This window comes from Heterodontus francisci, chromosome 34, assembly GCF_036365525.1.
Source record: "Heterodontus francisci isolate sHetFra1 chromosome 34, sHetFra1.hap1, whole genome shotgun sequence".
Taxonomy (NCBI): domain Eukaryota; kingdom Metazoa; phylum Chordata; class Chondrichthyes; order Heterodontiformes; family Heterodontidae; genus Heterodontus; species Heterodontus francisci.
The window spans coordinates 41,284,319-41,303,048 of record NC_090404.1 but is presented as its reverse complement, the minus strand read 5'-3'; the positions used below and the strand labels follow the sequence as shown (position 1 = coordinate 41,303,048).

Below are 18,730 nucleotides of genomic sequence, written 5' to 3'. Positions count from 1 at the left end.
TGTGCACCTTGGTGTTCTGTCTGATATTTTCCCTGGTTGCCATACCCCTGACAAGTTACCAGTTTTGCTTCCCTCCAATTGGAACTCCCTCTCAGGTTTCCATCCCCTTACCAATCTAGTTTAAACCCGCCCCAACAGCACTAGTAATCTCCCTGTGAGGATATTAGTCCCAGTCCTACTAAGAAGCAACCCGTCCATCTTGTACGGGTCCCACCTGCCCCTGCACGAGTCCCAGTGCGTCAGAAATCTGATGTCGTCCCTCCCACACCAGTTCTCCAACCACCTGTTCAATCGGTCAATTCTTGTATTCCCATGCTCACTTGCACATGGGAGTAGGAGTAATCCTGAGATAACTGCTTTTGAGGCCCTGCTTTTTTAATCTCCTTCCTAGTTCCCTAAAATTTGTTGTCAGGACCTCATTTACCCTTTCCATCTATGTTAATGGTGCCAACGTGGACCACGACCTCTGGCTGTTGACCTTCCCCCAGATAAATGTCCTGTAGCCGTTCCGTGACATCCTTGATCCTGGCACCAGGGAGGCAACACACCATCCTGGAGTCCAACCTACGGCTGCAGAAAGACTTCTGTGTTCCCCTGACTAATGAATGCCCCATCACGACTGCTCTTCCACTCTTCCTCCTCCCCTCTTGTGCAGCTGAGCCACCTGTGGTGCCAAAAACATGGCTCTGTCTGCACTCCTCTGAGGAACCATCACCCTCACCAGTATCCAAAATGGAAAGCCGATTATCAAGTGAGATCATATCAGGGGACTCCTGCACTACCTGCCTGGTTCTCTTAGACTGTCTGTCGGTTACCCATTCCTTATCCTCTTTCATGCTTCTAACCTGTGGTGTGATCACCTCCCTAAACCTGCTATCCATGTCGTTCTCTGCACAGTGACTCCAGCCACTGCTCGAGATCCAAACCCTAGAGCTCAAGCTTGTGCAGCCGGTGACACTTCCTGCAGATGTGTTTGTCTAGGACACATGGTGCGTCCACGACATCCCACATGTCACAAGCTGTGCTTTGTACTCAGCCAAGCTGCCGTGCCAGACCTTAACTTAACCGACTATTTAGAAGGAGAATATTTGACCAGTTACTCACCAACCAGCTCCTTCCACTGCACAGAAACAAGAACCAAATACTGGAGGACTGAAAAAGTAGAAAAAAAAAGGAGCACCTCCTCTCCCCTTCACTGAACTCACCACTCAGCAAACACATACCTCCAGACTCTGTTTACAATCTGCACTCCTTATCAATCTTTTAGTCATTCTTTACTGTTTTTCTATATTCTGTCCAACATTCTGACCTGCCACCCATCTTTGTGCAATTCCATTCCTTTAATTTTGATATTAACTTTAACATTTACAGTAAACCATGGTTAGTGAGTCCTCCCCACTCCGAATCCTGTTCATACTGAGAATCCCAGGGTGGAGAGCTGGGATATCCTGTCTCAAAACACAGTCACAGAGACACAGCATCATTTACAGCACAGAACAAGGCCATTTGGCCCATCAATTCCATGTCAGCTCTCCAGGGAGCAATCCACTCAGTCCCACTGCCCCACATCAGCCCAAAGCCCTGCAAGTTTATTTCTATGATATTTTCCCTCAATCTCCTTTGCTCCAAGGAGAACAACCCCAACTTCTCCAACCTACCCTTGTGAACTCTCTGCTGTGTCAGCAGGTGTGATAACTGAGTGAATCCCTTCCCACACACTGAGCAGGTGAACGGCATCTCCCCAGTGTGACTGAGTTAATGAATATCCAGCTTTGATGGAGAACCGAATCCCTTCCCACAGTCCCCACATTTCCACGGTTTCTCCATGGTGAGGGTGTCCTTGTGTCTCTCCAGGTTGGATGATCAGTTGAAGCCTCGTTCACACACAGAACACGTGTACAGTTTCTCCCCGCTGTGAATGGTGTGATGTTTTTTCAGGCTGTGTAACTGGTTAAAGCTCTTTCCACAGTCAGTCACTGGAACACTCTCACTCGGGTGTGTGTGTCTCGGTGCTTTTCCAGTCACACTGATGTTTGAAATCTTTTCCCACAGGCAGAACAGACAAACATTTCTCCTTCCACATTCTCAGTCCGATGATATTCAGGTCCTGATGAATCGAGTGTTTCTGTCAGATCTTGATGTGATGCTTGGTTTGAATTTCCCGTCAATAAATACTCCCATTCTAATACCCTGTAAAAGGAGTTTACAAAAGTCAGCATTGTCAGTCCAGGGTAGAAATTCAGAATAGACAGTTCTAGTTTCTATGGAACATTCTTTCCTCTCTTGTTTCCCCCAAACATGTGGTCCATTCAAACTAAAAGAAGCCAAATTAAGCAACAAATTGTAACAGAAGCAAAGGGAACCTTCCCAACTAAACCAGAACATTGCTCCCAGTGTCCACGAGACACTCCGTATCCTGAGGTGTCCACCGGTTGCAGAAGGCCACCCTGGCACAGACAAGACCACGGAAGACAGGGCAGCAGCCAGAGTGACACCCCCACTCCCAACATGGTCCCTGTACATCCTGGACCTACACATTGTTTCTCAGCCTGAGCGAGAGAGAGATGGAGAAGGTGAGAACTGAGTGTTCAAATATACAAACCTGGGTGGGTTTGGGGTGGATGAGGTGAGGGAGAGGAGGGCATTGGGGGGACTGGGGGTTTTGGAAGGGCATGTGATCGAAAGGGCTGTGGGTGTGGGTGGAGTTTTAACCAGGCCCAAGAGCAGGTCCCAGAAAAGATCCTCCAACCTCCCCACCCCACCTCCACACCGAGTGGCCAGAGATTAGGAGAATGGGGCTAAACTGTAACCAAAGCCATTGATAAGGTCACACTAGGCAGACTGGTCATGAAAATAAAAGCAAAGCAGCAAGTTAGAGCCAAAATTGACTCAGAGGCAGGAAGCAAAGGGTAATGGTTGATGAGTGTTTGTGTGACTGGAAGGCTGTTTTCAGTGAGGTTCTGCAGGGATCAGTACTGGGTCCTTTGCTTTTTGTTCTATATATCAATGGTTTGGACTTGAATGTAGGGGGTTTGATTAAAAACTTTGCAGATGATACAAAAACTGACCATGTGGTTGATAATGAAGAAGAAAGCTGTAAACTGCAGGAAGATATCAATGGACTGGTCAGATGGGCAGAATAGTGACAAATGGAATTCAATCCGGACAAGTGTGAGGTAATGTATTTGGAGACAGCCAACAAGGCAAGGGAATACACAATAAATGGTAGGATATTGAGAAGTATAGAGGAACAGAGGGAACTTGGAGTGCATGTTCATAGATCCCTGAATATGGCTGGGCAGGTAGATAAGGCGGAAGGGATACTTGCCTTTATTGGCCAAGGCAGAGAACATAAGAGCATGGAGGTTACTCTGGAAATGTATAAACCACTGGTTAGAACACAGCTGGAGGACTGTGTACAGTTCTGGTCACTGCACTGCAGGAAAGATGTGGCTATATTAGAGAGGGTACAGAAGAGATTTACGAGGATGTTGTCTGGATTGGAGAATTTTCGTTCTGAGGAAATATTGGATAGGTGAGGGTTGTTTTTTTTTGGAACAGAGGAGGCTGAGGGGAGACCGAATTGAAGTGTAGAAAATGATGATGGGTCGAAATAGAGTGGTTAGGAAGGACCTATTCCCCTTGGTTGAGGGGCCCATAACCAGGGGCATCGATTTATGGTAAGAGGTAGGAAATTTAAAAGGGATTTGAGGGGAAATGTTTTCAACCAGAGGGCAGTGGGGATCTACAACTCACTGCCTGGGAGGGTGGTAGAGGCAGAAACCTTCAAAACAATTACTGCCCTAACCTACAAGTGTATTATTACGACCAACCGCTCAAGTCAAAGCCCCCCAATCAAAATATACAGTTTTGATAGTGGTGGGAGAAACACACTGTTGATTCAGTCCTGTCCCTCACAGATCGCCTGACATTTTAAACATTCCAAATTAAGGAAAGATCCAGCCAAATTGTACCATCTATTAACCCCCGAATAAGGCAAACCAAACCAGGTGTCTTTAGATCAACGAATTAAGTGTTTAATTCGAAAAACTAACTTCTTAAACACTACTAACATATAAACATTTTAAACAGAAAAAATAGTGTCTTTGCATATTTACGCTCCTGCTGAAGTGAAATCTTCCTAAGTGGAATAGTCCAAGGTTGCTTGAAGTCCTTACAGCCGTCTGATTGGGGGTGGGGGGGGGAGAAAATAAAACAGTAGAGCAGTTCATAGTCTAGTTCAGCAGTTGAATTGATGCTGTTCTTCTCCAGCGATAAATTTCAACAATTACAGTTCAGTAGTTAAAGGAATTGGTTATCTTCTTTTATGAAATTAATCTGGCTTGATATAAAAAAAATTTTGAGAGTATAATAATTAGGGTCTAAATAAACCAAGAGAGAGCTCTCTTTTCCTTCAGTATATGCTGGATGATCATCTGTGTCTGTCTCTGTTAACGGTGTCTCAAATGCTAGTTTTTCAACCAGTTTCAAATGTCAATTGGAAACAATGTACCTCTCGATCTTCAGACTCTGAGTGGCTGTATCCCGGGGCAACGAGAATACATTCTTTGACTCAGTCTCTGGAGCTTGTTGCCTTAAAGCAGTACTGTTCCTTTTCCAGCCTTAAAGGCACACTGCATTCTTCCTAGAAAAAAAATACAGGATCATAACACGATGGACCAACAGCTGGAAAGAAGGATTAGGCTGGATGGCTCAGCCAGCGAGGGCACGCTGGGCCGAATGGCCTCCTTCCGTACTGTAAATTTCCAGGATTCTAAGTTGAGGAGCAGCCCATTCAGGTAATGATACAGGGGCTGTAACCTCTCACACTGAATATATACATGGCCCATGGACTCTTCAAGGCTGCAAACATCACATGCAGCCTGAGAGTGGGTGAAGCTGCTTAAAACCCTATTGTCCAGGATGCCCCATCTCCTGGGCACTCGGACCCAGTTGGAAACAGAATTTGTCAGGTCCTGTTTGCTCTCTGTGCCCTCACCAAGATGGCTGTGCTTGCACCCTGACCCCGCCCTGTCCAAGATAGCGGCCAGTGACCCCTCTCCCCCGGACCTGTCACCATGAGGTAAACACGGGGCCTCTTGGCCGACCAGTCCACCCAAGGCTCCAATTCCTCCCCTGTACCCACATCTCCTCTCACCTCCCGAGCCACCTGGTCCATCTCAGTCCATCTCCATTACCTACGCTGGACATGCTCAGTGCACAGTTCGATCCCACGCCAATGCACCGGGCCCCTGTGGTCATTGAAAAGGGACTGACCCTTATCACGGGAGTCCTGGGTAATGAATCCTGCACTGAAAGCTCCAAATATTGAATGGATGATTTTGTGTCATCCCATTGAGATCAGGGTCAGAGAGACAATGGAGAAAATTATTAAATAAATTATACAGAAACCCGAGTGCCCGGGACATCAACTATAGTGTGAAGTACACTGGGAATTCTGTTCTTCACCCACATTTGGACTCAGGAATTAGAGGGATGTTTTCATAACTTGTAGTTGACACCAAACTGGATGATAGAACTAATAATGAGGAGGAGTGCATTGAAATCCAGGAAGACAGAAACAGGCTGGCAGACTGGACAGATAAATGGGAAATGAAATTCAACATAGTGAAATGTGAACTGGTTCATTGTGGGAGGAGGAATAAGGAGGCCAGTTATTGGTTAGAATGTAAGAAATTAAATGGAGCAGAGGAACAAAGAGATCTGGGAACAGAGTCACATAAATCACTAAAAGGAGCAACACAAGTGGATAAAAGAGCAAAGAAAGAGTTGATGTTCTTTTCTAGAGGAATACAATGTAACAGCAGGGAGGGAATGTTAAATTTATAGAGAACCTCACTAAGAAGGACTGTGAGCAGTTCTGGTCTCCAGATTAAAAAAGGATATTGAAGACTGAAGAAAGTGCAGAATAGATTTACAAAGATGTCACCAGAGAGGATGTTACTATCCAGCAAGATTGAGCAGGCTGGGGATCCTTTCTCTGGAAAAGAGAAGACTAGGAGGAGATCTGATAGAGGTCTTTAAAATTATCAGTCAGTCAGAACAAGGGGGCAGCAATATAATACAGACATTAACAGGTCAAATAGAGAACTTAGGAGGAATTTCTCTACTCAGAGAGTGGTGAGAATGTGGAACTCACTGCCATGTGGAGTGGTTGAAGGTGATAACAATGATGTGTTTAAGGGGAGGCTCAATACATTTATGAGGGAGAAGGGAATAGAGGGATATGGGGACAGAGTGGGACAAGGTAATCAGATTGGGAGGAGGCTCATGTGGATTATAAACAGCAGCACAGACTAGTGGGGCTGAACGGCCTGTTTCTGGGCTGTAATTCTGTGTACATTCAGCCTGGGTGGATTAATGCTCAGGTTCACTGGGCCCAGGGGTGGATTAATGAAAGTTATGGCTCTAAGTTTTAGACGATGCTGCCGAGTATTGCAGGTGATGGAGAAGAGTTTCTCTCTATCTACCCTATCAGTTTCAATTAATATCTTGAAAACTTTGATTAAATCACCCCTTAATCTTCTGAATTCCAGGGACTACAACCCTCACAGTGAGGTGAATCATTCTGGCAGAAGGAATAGGGAGAGGCAACATACACTTAATGGTACAGTTCTAAAGAGTTTGCAGGGATAGAGGGACCTGAGGGTTCATGTGCAGAGATCACTGAAAGTGGAAGGATGTGTTGAGGGAACAGCTGGCAAAGCAAATGGGATCTTGGGCCTCATAAATAGAGGTATTGAACACAAAAGGAAGGAAGTGATGCTGAACATTTATAAAGCTCTGGTTAGGCCACAACTAGAGTATTGCATCCAGTTCTGGTCACCACACTTTCGGAAGGATGTGAAGGTCCTTGAGAGGGTGCAGAGATTTATCAGAATGGTTCCTGAGATGAGAGAATTTAACTACAAGGTTAGGTTGGAGGAGCTGGTGTTGTTCTCCTTGGAGCAAAGGAGATTGAGGGGGGATCTGATAGAGGTGTTGAAAATGATGACAGGTTTAGATAAGGCAGACCAAGAAAAGCTGTTCCCATTAGCTGATGATACAAGGATTAGTGGACACAGATTCAGGTTTTGAGATACAGGAGGGATGTGAGGAAGCAGTTTATTTACACAGTGAGTGGTAATGACCTGGAACTCACTGCCGACGAGGGTGGTGGAAGTGGAGACGATCAATGATTACAAAAGGAAATTAGATGGACACTTGAGGGAAATAAACCTGCAGGACTACGGGGATAGAGTGGGTGAATGGGACTGACTGGATTGTTCTACAGAGAGCTGGGATGGAATCAAAAAGATCAATGTCCTCCTTCTGTGCTGTAATGACTCTGATTCATTTGTGTAATCTCTCCTCGTAATTTAACCCTTGGAGTCCAGGTATCATTCAGGTAAATCTACACTGCACTCCCTCCAAGGCCATTATATCCTTCCGAAGGTGTGGTGCCCAGAACTGAACACAATACTCCAGGTGTGGTCTAACCAGGGCTTTGTGTATCTCAGTGCTTTTCCACTCTCACTGATACCTGAAATCTTTTCCCATAGACAGAACAGACAAACCTTTCTCCTTCCACATTCAAAGGCCGATGATATTCAGGTCCTGATGTATCGAGTGACTGTGTCAGATCTTGATGTGATGTTTGGCTCGAGATTCCCCATCTGCATATCCCCTGCTTCTAAGCCCCTGTAAAAGGAGTTTACAAAAACCATCACTGTCAGTCCAGGATAGAAATTCACAACATTCTCTCCTCCTGCTTCCTGGCCCAGGATGACTGTACATGCACCCTGCTGTACATTGTCCTGAGGGAGGCCACACACCAGCCTGGATTCACGTCTGCGGCTGCAGAAACGCCTGTGTACTCCCCTATCAAATCTCCTATCACTATTGCTCATTCAGTCAGCTTTGTGACCCTCTGTGAAGCTGATCCAACGGTGCTGCCATGGCCTTGACTCTGGCTGCACTCCTTAGATGAACCATCACTTTCATCAGTATTCAGAACTGAATACTGGTTGGAGAGTGAGATGCACTCAGGGGTCTCCTGCATTCCCTGCCTGTTTCTTCTTGACTGTCAGTTGGCCACCCATTGCCTCTCTCCCTGCATACTCTTAAGCTGCAGGGTGACCATATCTATAAACGTGCTGTCCACAAATCTCTCACCTCATGGATGCACCGCAGTGACACCAGCTGCAGTTCATGCTCCGAAAACCGGAGTGCGAGCTGCTGCAACTTGTTTTATCTTCATCCATGTGATGTGGGTGTTGCTGGCTCGGCCAGTATTTATTGCCCATCCCAAACTGCCCTTGACAACTGAGAGGCTCGCTCGGCCATTTCAGAGGGCATTTCAGAGTCAGCCACATTGCTGTGGATCTGGAGTCACATGTCGGCCAGACCAGGTCAGGACAGCAGATTTCCCATCTCATGAGCCAGATGGCTTTTTAATTGCAGATTTATTAATTGAATTTAAATTTCACCATCTGCCGTGGTGGGAATCGAACCCATGTTCCAGTGACATTACCCCGATGTCACCACCTCCCCCAATGATACTTCCTACACAAATGGTTATCTGGAGTTGGCACATTACACAGGATGTGCATTCCAGAGGTCGGAGCAGCCCCACCATTGGCAGGAATTTGGGACTTGTAACTGCAAAGGCTTTTGTCATCAAAAAGGACTGTGTAATGTATCAGTGTGGTGTGAGATAGTCAAGTGTTGAATAAGTAAAGAAAATATCTTTGGAAATAGCTGACACCACAATTTACAATCAAAGTGCTGTTTAGATAATTGGGGATTTCTTTTAGTTTAGTTATTAGAACAAAAGACTGAAAATGTGAAATCTTGTGTAATTTATTAGTGTGGTCTGGGGATTCATATCTCATATTTTTCATATTGACAATCTGTGAGGTCGGAACAACTGGAAAGTGGGATGAACAGATACAATGGGCAGAATGGCCTCCTCCTGTGCTGTAAATAGAGTCAGAGTTATACAGCACAGAAACAGGCCCTTCGGCCCATCGTGTCCGTGCCGGCCATCAAGCACCTAACTATTCTAATCCCATTTTCCAGCACTTGGCCCACAGTCTTGTCTGCTATGGTGTTTCAAGTGCTCATCTAAATACATGGTTAAATGTTGTGAGGGTTCCGGCCTCTACCACCTCTTCAGGCAGTGCTTTTCAGATTCCAACCACCCTCTGGGTGAAACTTGTTTTTTCCCACAAATCCTCTCTAAACCTCCTGCCCCTTACCTTAAAATCAATGTCTCCTGGTTATTGACACCTCCACGAAAGGAAAAAGTTTCTTCCTATCGAACCTATCAATGCCCTTCATAAATTTGAATACCTCAATCATATCCCCCTTCAGCCTTCTCTGCTCTAACGAAAACAACCCCAGCCTTTTCAGTCTCTCTTCATACCTGAAATGCTCCAGCCCAGGCAACATCCTGGTGAATCTCCACTGCACCCTCTCCAGTGCAATCACATCCTTCCTATTGTGTGGTGCCTAGAACTGTACACAGTACTCCAGCTGTGGCCGAACTCGCGTTTTATAAAAGCTCCACCATAACCTCCCTGCTCTTATATTCAATGCCTCAGCTGATAAAGGCAAGTATCCCATATGCCTTCCAAACCACCTTATCTACCTGTGCTGCTGCCTTCAGTGATCTATGGACAAGTACACCAAGGCCCCTCTGACCGTCATTACTTCCTAGGGTCCTCCCATCCATTGTATATTCCCTTGCCTTGTTAGTCCTCCCAAAATGCATCACCTCACATTTCTCAGGATTAAATTCCATTTGCCACTGCTCTGCCCATCTATATCGTCCTGTAATCTAAGGCTTTCCTCCTCACTATTTACGACACCACCAATTTTCATGTCAACTGCGAATTTGCTGATCATACCTCCTATATTCACATATAAATCATTAATGTACACTACAAACAGTAAGGGTCCCAGTACCGAACCCTGCGACACACCACTGATCTCAGGTTTCCACTCGCAAAAACAACCCTCGACCATCACCCTCTGCCTCCTGCCACTAAGCCAATTTTGGATCCAATTTGCCAAATTGCCCTGGATCCCATGGGCTCTGACCTTCTTAACCACTCTCCCAAGTGGGACCTTATCAAAAGCTGACTGAAATCCATGCAGACTACATCAACTGCTTTACCCTCATCTACGCACCTAATCACTGCCTTGAAAAATTCAATCAGGTTAGTTAGACACGATCTCCCCCTGACAAAGCCATGTTGACTATCCCTGATTAATCCCTGCCTCTCCAACTGGAGATTAATCCTGTCCCTCAGAACTTTTTCCAATATTTTCCCAACCACTGATGTTGGACTCACTGGCCTGTAAGTACCTGGTTTATCCCTGCTACCCGTCTTGATAATGGCACCACAGTCGTAGTCCTCCAGTCCTCTGGTACCTCTCCTGTGACCAGAGAGGATCTGAAAATGTATGTCAGAGCCCCTGCTATCTCCTCCCTTGCCTCACATAACAGCCTGGGATACATCTCATCTGGGACTGGGGATTTATCCACTTTTAAGCCCGCTAAAACAGCTAATACTTCCTCACTTTCAATGCTAATATGTTCAAGTGTATCACAATCCCCCTCCCTGATCTCTACACCTACATCATCCTTCTCCATAGTGAACAGATGCAAAGTAATCATTTAAAACCTCACCTATGTCCTCCGGCTCCACACACAGATTGGCACTTTGGTCCCTAATGGGCCCCACTCTTTCACTGCTTATCCTCTTGCCCTTAATATACTTCGAAAATGCCTTAGCATTTTCCTTGATCTTGCCCGCCAGTGTTTTTTCATGCCCCATCTTTGCTCTCCTAATTACTTTTTTTTGTACCCACCCCGCCCCCGCCGCCACCCCACTACACTTTCTATACTCCTCCAGGTCCTCTGCTGTTTTCAGCACTTTGAATCTGGCATAAGCCTCCTTTTTTTTTCTGATCCAATCTTCTATACCCCTTGACATCCAGGGTTCCCTGGACTTGTTGGTCCTACCCTTCACTTTTACGGGTACATGTTGCCTCTGAACCCTCACTATTTCCTCTTTGAATGACTCCCACTGGTCTGATGCAGACTTTCCTACAAGTTGCTGCTCCCAGTCCACTTTGGCCAGATCCTGTTTTATCATATTGAAATCAGCCTTCCCCCAATTCAGTACTTTTATTTCCAGCCCGCCTTTGTCTTTTTCTTAGAATTATGGTCACTATCCCCGAAATGCACCCCCACTGACACTTCTACCACTTGTCCAGCATCATTCCCTAGGATTAGGTCCAGTACTGCGCCTTTTCGTGTTGCACTTTCTCGGTACTGGCTCAAAAAAGTCTCCTGTATATATTTTAAGAATTCCGCCCCCTTTAAGTCTTTTACACTCAGACCATCCCAGTTGATATCAGGTTAGTTGAAATCCCCTAATATTATTACTCCATTATTTTTACACCTCTCTGAGATTTACCTACATATCTGCTCCTCTATCTCTCCCTGACTGTTTGGAGGCCTGTAGTACACTCCCAGCCAAGTGATTGCCCCCTTTTTGTTTTTAAGTTCTACTCATCTGGCCTCATGTGAAGAACCTTCTCAGATATCATCCCTCCTTACAGCAGTAATTGACTCCTTGATCAACAGAGCAATGCGACCTCCTCTTTTATCCATTCTCCTGTCACACCTGAAGATTCTATAGCCTGGAATATTGAGCTGCCAGTCCTGCCCTTCTCTCAACCATCTCTGTGATAGCAACTATATCATAATCACATGTGCTAATCAACGCCCTCAATTCATCTGTCATGCATTAAAATAAATGCAATACAACCTTGCATTTGTCACTTGTGCCTTAACAGGTCTATATTTGCTCTGCCTAACAGACTGACTCAGTTTCTCTTCTATATTTGACTGAGCATCACCCGCTCCTATACCTCCACTCTGTATCCCATTCCTCCGCCAAATGTGTTGAAACTGCCCCCAACAGCACTCGTAAACCTCCCGGCAAGGATGTTCATCCAACTTGTACAGGTCCCACCTTTGCCAGAAACAGACCCAGTGATCCAGGAAGCTAAAGCCCTCCCTCCTGCACCATCTTTTCAGCCACGCATTCATTTGCTCTTTCCTCCTATTCCTATACTCACTAGCATGTGGCACTGGAGTAATCCAGAGATTACAACCTTTGAGGTCCTGCTTTTTAATCTGCTACCTGGCTCCCTCAATTATTGTTTCAGGTCCTCATCCTCTTTTTACCTCCGTCGTTGGTACCAATGTGTTCCACGATCTCTGACTGTTCACCCCCCCTTCAGAATGTCTTGCAGCCATTCCGTGACTAACTTGACCCAAGCACCAGGGAGGCAACATACCATCCTGAAGTCACGTTTGTGGCCACAGAAATGCCTATCTGTATCCCTTACGATAGAATCCATTATCAGTATAGTTCTTCCAGTCCTTTTCCTCCCCTGCTGTGCAGCAGAGCCATGCGTGGTAACACTAACTTGGCTGTTGCTGCTTTCCCCTGGGAGGTCATTCCCCCCAACAGTATCCAAAGTGGTCTATCTGTTTGAGAGGGGGATGGCCACAGGGGACTCCTGCACTACCTGCCTGTGCCTACTACTCCATCTGGTGGTCACCCATCTCATTTCTGCCTGTGCAGCCATTACCTGCAGTGTGACCACCTCTCTAAACGTGCTATCCACAACGTCCTCAGCATCGCGGATGCTCCACAGTGAATCCACCTGCAGCTCCAGCTCCATAATGCGGGTAGTCAGTAGCTGCAGCTGGATCCACTTCCTGCACACATGGTCGTCAGGGACACTGGAAGCATCCCTGATTTCCCAAATAGTGCAGGAGGAGCATATCACGGGGCTGAGCTCTCCTGCCATGACTTACCTTTGGATTAATTAGTTACTCCCTTTAAAAGATATTAATTACATTGGAGGCTTGTTCTACTCCAAACACTACCCACGACAATCTAAATTACTCTAATTGAAAAAAAACACACTCTTCGAACTCACTTTATCACTCGAGGTCTTTTTTCAAACAAAAAACAACTTTCCCCTTATTTTTTAAATCTAATTAAATTGACTAACAGTTGTTAATTACCCAACCAATCACAAACAAAGAACAAAGAACAGTTCAGCACAGGAACAGGCCATTCGGCCCTCCAAGCCTGCGTCAATCTTGATGCCTGCCGAAACTAACATCTTCTGCACTTCCAGGGCCCATATCGCTCTATTCCCTTCCTATTCATATATTTGTCAAGATGTCTCTTAGACGTCGCTATCGTATCTGCTTCCACCACCTCCCCTGGCAGCAAGTTCCAGGCACTCACCACCCTCTGTGTAAAGAACTTGCCTCACACATCCCCTCTAAACTTTGCCCCTTGCACCTCAAACCTATGTTCCCTAGTAACTGACTCTTCCACCCTGAGAAAAAGCTTCTGACTATCCACTCTGTCCATGTCGCTCATAACTTTGTAAACCTCTATCATGTCGCCCCTCCACCTCCATTGTTCCAGTGAAAACAATCCGAGTTTTTCCAACCTCTCCTCATAGCTAATGCCCTCCAGACCAGGCAACATCCTGGTAAACCTCCTCTGTACCCTCTCCAAAGCCTCCACGTCCATCTGGTAGTGTGGTGACCAGAATTGCACGCAATATTCTAAGTGTGGCCAAACTAAAGTTCTGTCCAGCTGCAGCATGACTTGCCAATTTTTATACTCTATGCCCCGACCGATGAAGGCAAGCATGCCGAATGACTACTTGACTGCCTTATCCACCTGCGTTGCCACTTTCAGTGACCTGTGGACCTGTACGCCCAGATCTCTCTGCCTGTCAATACTCCTAAGGGTTCTGCCATTTACTGTATACCTCCCACCTGCATTAGACCTTCCAAAATGTATTACCTCACATTTGTCCTGATTAAACTCCATCTGCCATTTCTCCGCACAAGTCTCCAACTGATCTATATCCTGCTGTATCCTCAGACAATCCTCATCATTATCCGCAACTCCACCAACCTTTGTGTCGTCCGCAAACTTACTAATCAGACCAGCTACATTTTCCTCCAAATCATTTATATATACTACAAACAGCAAAGGGCCCAGCACTGATCCCTGCGGAACACCACTAGTCACATCCCTCCATTCAGAAAAACACCCATCCACTGTTACCCTCTGTCTTCTGTGACTGAGCCAGTTCACCTCTGATCCCGTGTGACTTCAGCTTTTGCACCAGTCTGCCCTGCGGGACCTTGTCAAAGCCTTTACTAAAGTCCATATAGACAACATCCACCGCCCTTCCCTCATCAATCATCTTCGTCACTTCCTCAAAAAACTCAATCAAATTAGTAAGACACGACCTCCCCTTCACAAAACCATGCTGCCTCTCGCTAATAAATTCGTTTGTTTCCAATGGGAGTAAATCCTGTCCCGAAGAATCCTCTCTAATAATTTCCCTTCCACTGATGTAAGGCTCACCGCCCTATAATTTCCTGGATTATCCTTGCCACCCTTCTTAAACAAAGCAACAACATTGGCTATTCTCCAGTCCTCTGGGACCTCACCTGTAGCCAATGATGATGCAAAGATTTCTGTCAAGGTCCCAGCAATTTCTTCCCTTGCCTCCCTCAGTATTCTGGGGTAGATCCCATCAGGCCCTGGGGACTTACCCACCTTAATGCTTTGCAAGACACCCAACACCTCCTCCTTTTTAATAATGAGATGACTGAGACTATTTGCACTCCCTTCCCTGTGCTCATCATCCACCAAGTCCTTCTCCTTGGTGAATACTGATGCAAAGTACTCATTTAGCACTTCACCCATTTCCTGTGGCTCCACGCATAGATTCCCATCTCTGTCCTTGAGTGGGCCAACCCTTTGCCTGGTTACCCTCTTGCTCTTTATATATGTATAAAAAGCCTTGGGATTTTCCTTAATGCTGTTTGCCAATGACTTTTCATGACCCATTTTAGCCCTCCTAACTCCTTGCTTAAGTTCCTTTCTACTGTCTTTATATTCCTCAAGTGCTTCATCTGTTCCTAGCCTTCCAGCCCTTGCAAATGCTTCCTTTTTCTTTTTGACTGGGCTCACAATATCCCGTGTTATCCAAGCCTCCCGAAACTTGCCAAACTTGTCTTTCTTCCTCACAGGAACATGCTGGTCCTGAAAGACTCCCACGTCAGATGTTGATTTACCCTCAAACAGCCGCCCCCAAACTAAATTCGTCGGTTCCTGCCTAATATTGTTATATTTAGCCTTCCCCCAATTTAGCACCTTCACCCGAGGACTACTCTTATCTTTATCCACAAGTACCTTAAAGCTTATGGAATTATGGTCACTGCTCCCGAAATGCTCCCCCACTGAAACTTCGACCAGCTGGCCGGGCTCATTCCCCAATGCCAGGTCCAGAATGGCCCCATCCCTAGTTGGACTATCTACATACTGTTTCAAGAAGCCCTCCTGGATGCTGCTCACAAATTCTGCCCCATCCAAGCCCCTAGCACTAAGTGAGTCCCAGTCAATATTGGGGAAGTTAAAATCACCCACCACTACAACCCTGTTACCTTTACATCTTTCCAAAATCTGTCAACATATCTGCTCCTCTACCTCCCGCTGGCTGTTGGGAGGCCTGCAGTAAACCCCCAACATTGTGACTGCACCCTTCCTATTCCTGAGCTCCACCCATATTGCCTTGCTGTATGATCCCTGAGGTGTCCTCCCGCAGTACAGCTGTGATATTCTCCTTAACCAGTAATGCAACTCCCCCACCCCTTTTACATCCCCCTCTATCCCACCTGAAGCTTCTAAAGCCTGGAACATTTAGCTGCCAATCCTACCCTTCCCTCAACCAAGTCTCTGTAATAGCAACATCATATTTCCAAGTACTAATCCAAGCTCTAAGTTCATCTGCCTTACCTGTTATACTTCTCGCATTGAAACAAATGCACTTCAGCCCACCAGTCCCGCTGTGCTCAGCAACATCTCCCTGCCTGCTCTTCCTCTTCGTCCCACTGGCCTTATTTACTATGTCTTCCTCATTTACTTCACTAGCTGTCCTACTGCTCTGGTTCCCACCTCCCTGCCACACTAGTTTAAACCCTCCCGAATGACACTAGCAAACCTTGCAGCCAGGATATTAGTGCCCTTCCAGTTTAGATGCAACCCATCCTTCTTGTACAGGTCCCATCTTTCCCTGAAGAGAGCCCAATGGTCCAGATATCTGAAACCCTCCCTTCTACACCAGCTGCTCAGCCACGTGTTTAGCTGCACTATCTTCCGATTTCTAGCCTCACTGGCACGAGGCACAGGGAGTAATCCAGAGATTACAACCCAAGAGGTCCTGTTTTTTAACTTACTATTTAACTCCCTAAACTCCCCCTGCAGGACATCACTCTTCCTGCCTATGTCATTGGCACCGATGTGTACCACAACCTCTGGCTGTTCACCCTCCCACTTCACAATGCCCTCTGTCCGTTCAGAGACATCCTTGACCCTGGCACCAGGGAGGCAACATACCTTCCTGGAGTCTCTTTCACATCCACAGAAACGCCTATCTGTGTCCCTGACTATAGAGTCCCCTATAACTATTACTCTTCTGCACTTTGTCCCTCCTTGCTGAACAACAGTGCCAACCGTGGTGCCACTGCTCTGGCTGCTGCTGTTTTCTCCTGATAGGCCACCCCCCCAACAGTATCCAAAACGGTATACTTGTTAGAGAGGGGGATAGCCACAGGGGATTCCTGCACTGACTGCCTGCCCCTTCTAGCGGTCACCCATCTATCTGCCTGCACTTTGGGTGCAACCACTTCTCTTAAACTCCCGTCTGTGACGCTTTCCGTCATCTTGAAAATTTCCCGTGATATCACTAAGTCCTTTTTTTCCCTCTTTCGAGTCTCAGCGCACGCCGAGAGAGACAGGGAGCCTGTCGCCGCTCTGGATCAGCTTCCTCACAGGTCCACCAGTCGTCGCTCCGCTACCAGATAAGTAAGGGCATTGAGCCCCGCTCTTTATTTATAGCCTGCCATGTTTTATGTTTTCTATTTTCTATTGCACAGGATGTTCACTGCAGAGGTTGCAGCAGCCCTGCAATTGCTCCAGCTATTCGGTAATAAACTTGCTACTACGAGCGGCGCAGGGGTGAGCACCGCAGCCTCACAGCTCCAGCGATTCTGGGTTCTTCCTGTGACCGCGTGGGTTTCTCCGGGTGCTCCGGTTTCCTCCCAAAGCCAAAGATTTGCAGGTTGATAGGTAAATTGGCGATTGTAAATTGCCCCTAGTGTAGGTAGGTGGTAGGGGAATTGAGGGGATGTGGTAGGAATATGGGATTAATGTAGGATTAATATAAATGGCTGGTTGATGGTCGGCACAGACTCGGTGTATCTCTAAATAAATAAATAATAAACCTCAATACTTAAAAATAAAAGACTACTCACCGGCTACTCACTTCCCTTCTATTGGTGTCAGTTAAATCTCAGGAAGCTGCCCCTTATTCTGATGAAAACTGGAATGTTTAATTTCCAGCTCCTTGGACAAACTTCCGAACTTTGGAGAAAGGGAAACAAAGTTACAAAACTTACCAGCCAATCAACTCACAGGCTTCCTGACTCGGTGGAAACGGGAGAAGAAACTGGGAAATGGCGGCTCGGAGACTGAAGTCGCTGCACCATCACTTTAATGCGGCCCCTCCCTTCCCCCGGGGTTCACGCCGCACGTCCGCCGAACCCGGCGGCTCTGATTCAGGGCCTGAGAGCCGTTGAAACTCGGTGTTACCGAGGCTGCGCTCAGCTTCCGGGAGCGGCACCGCGCATGCTCCGCGGAGACAGGCGGACTCCGTGGGGCGGAGCCTTCTGACGCCTGCGTGTTGCTGTTCTTGGGGTGGAGATAGGCCGTATTTCTGCGCGCGGTGCATTCTGGGCAGTATAGGCTGCAATTTACCAGTCGGGGAATGGACGGGTAGTTAATGGTTCATACTCAGAAAAATAAAATGGTATAAAGCAGCAAACATATATTAATGGCGCGTTTGCTGGCAACGTAACCAAATAGGTGCTGCATCACTGGTACTTGCGCAAATGCATCGACTGAAACGTGACTGTGCCTCAGGCAGCTGCCAGGAGTAAAGATGGCGCTGCTGAATTTGACGCAAAACACGACTGAAATCCAAACCGCCTCAATGGTCGCATCCAGGTCCCTGCTCCCTCCCATGATCTTCGCTTCAATCACCGCATTCAGTTTCATGTACAATCACAGCTTATCTTCCCCGCTCCCTCCGATGCCCTTTGATTCGTCATTTTCAATGACTCTCCGCTCTCCCACTCCCTTCCAGCGCTTATATTGGGAAGTTCAATGGCGGGGCTTCAACCCAACATTATCGGCGTTAAAAAAAAATGTTCACGGTTCACGGCATTGGAGTCGAAGCATGCGCAGTGCCGAACTGCTTTTCGCGGAAGCGCAATGCCAAGCAGTGTGAGTGATGGCGGCGTGGAAGGTCCTTGTGAGTTGTATCACACACTGCACCCCCTTTTCCTCTGAGGATGTTTTACTGGAGTTGTGTTGCTGAGTGTTTCGAAACTCTGTCTGCTAGAGCTGGAGGAGATTATAGAGATAGTGAGGCGTGAGGGTATGGAGAGATTTGAAAGCAAGGATGAGGATTTTAAAATTGAGGTGCTATTTAACTGGGAGCCTGTGTCGGCCAGTGAGCACAGTTGTGATGGGTGAAC

The 18,730-nt window shown here is 46.7% G+C and overlaps 1 long non-coding RNA gene across 2 annotated transcripts; it reads right to left on the bottom strand.

The window, feature by feature from the left end:
- Positions 1–1,299: 1,299 nt before the first annotated feature.
- Positions 1,300–17,705, bottom strand: LOC137349410 (uncharacterized). 2 transcript variants are annotated; one of them, XR_010969387.1, is made up of 4 exons: positions 17,591–17,705; positions 7,578–7,701; positions 4,119–4,645; positions 1,300–2,190 (listed from the first exon to the last, which is right to left on the bottom strand). It is a non-coding gene; the product is annotated as an uncharacterized lncRNA (long non-coding RNA). The 2 variants fall into 2 exon arrangements; XR_010969386.1 differs by having other exon boundaries at positions 1,300–4,645.
- Between the last annotated feature and the right edge of the window lie 1,025 nt (positions 17,706–18,730).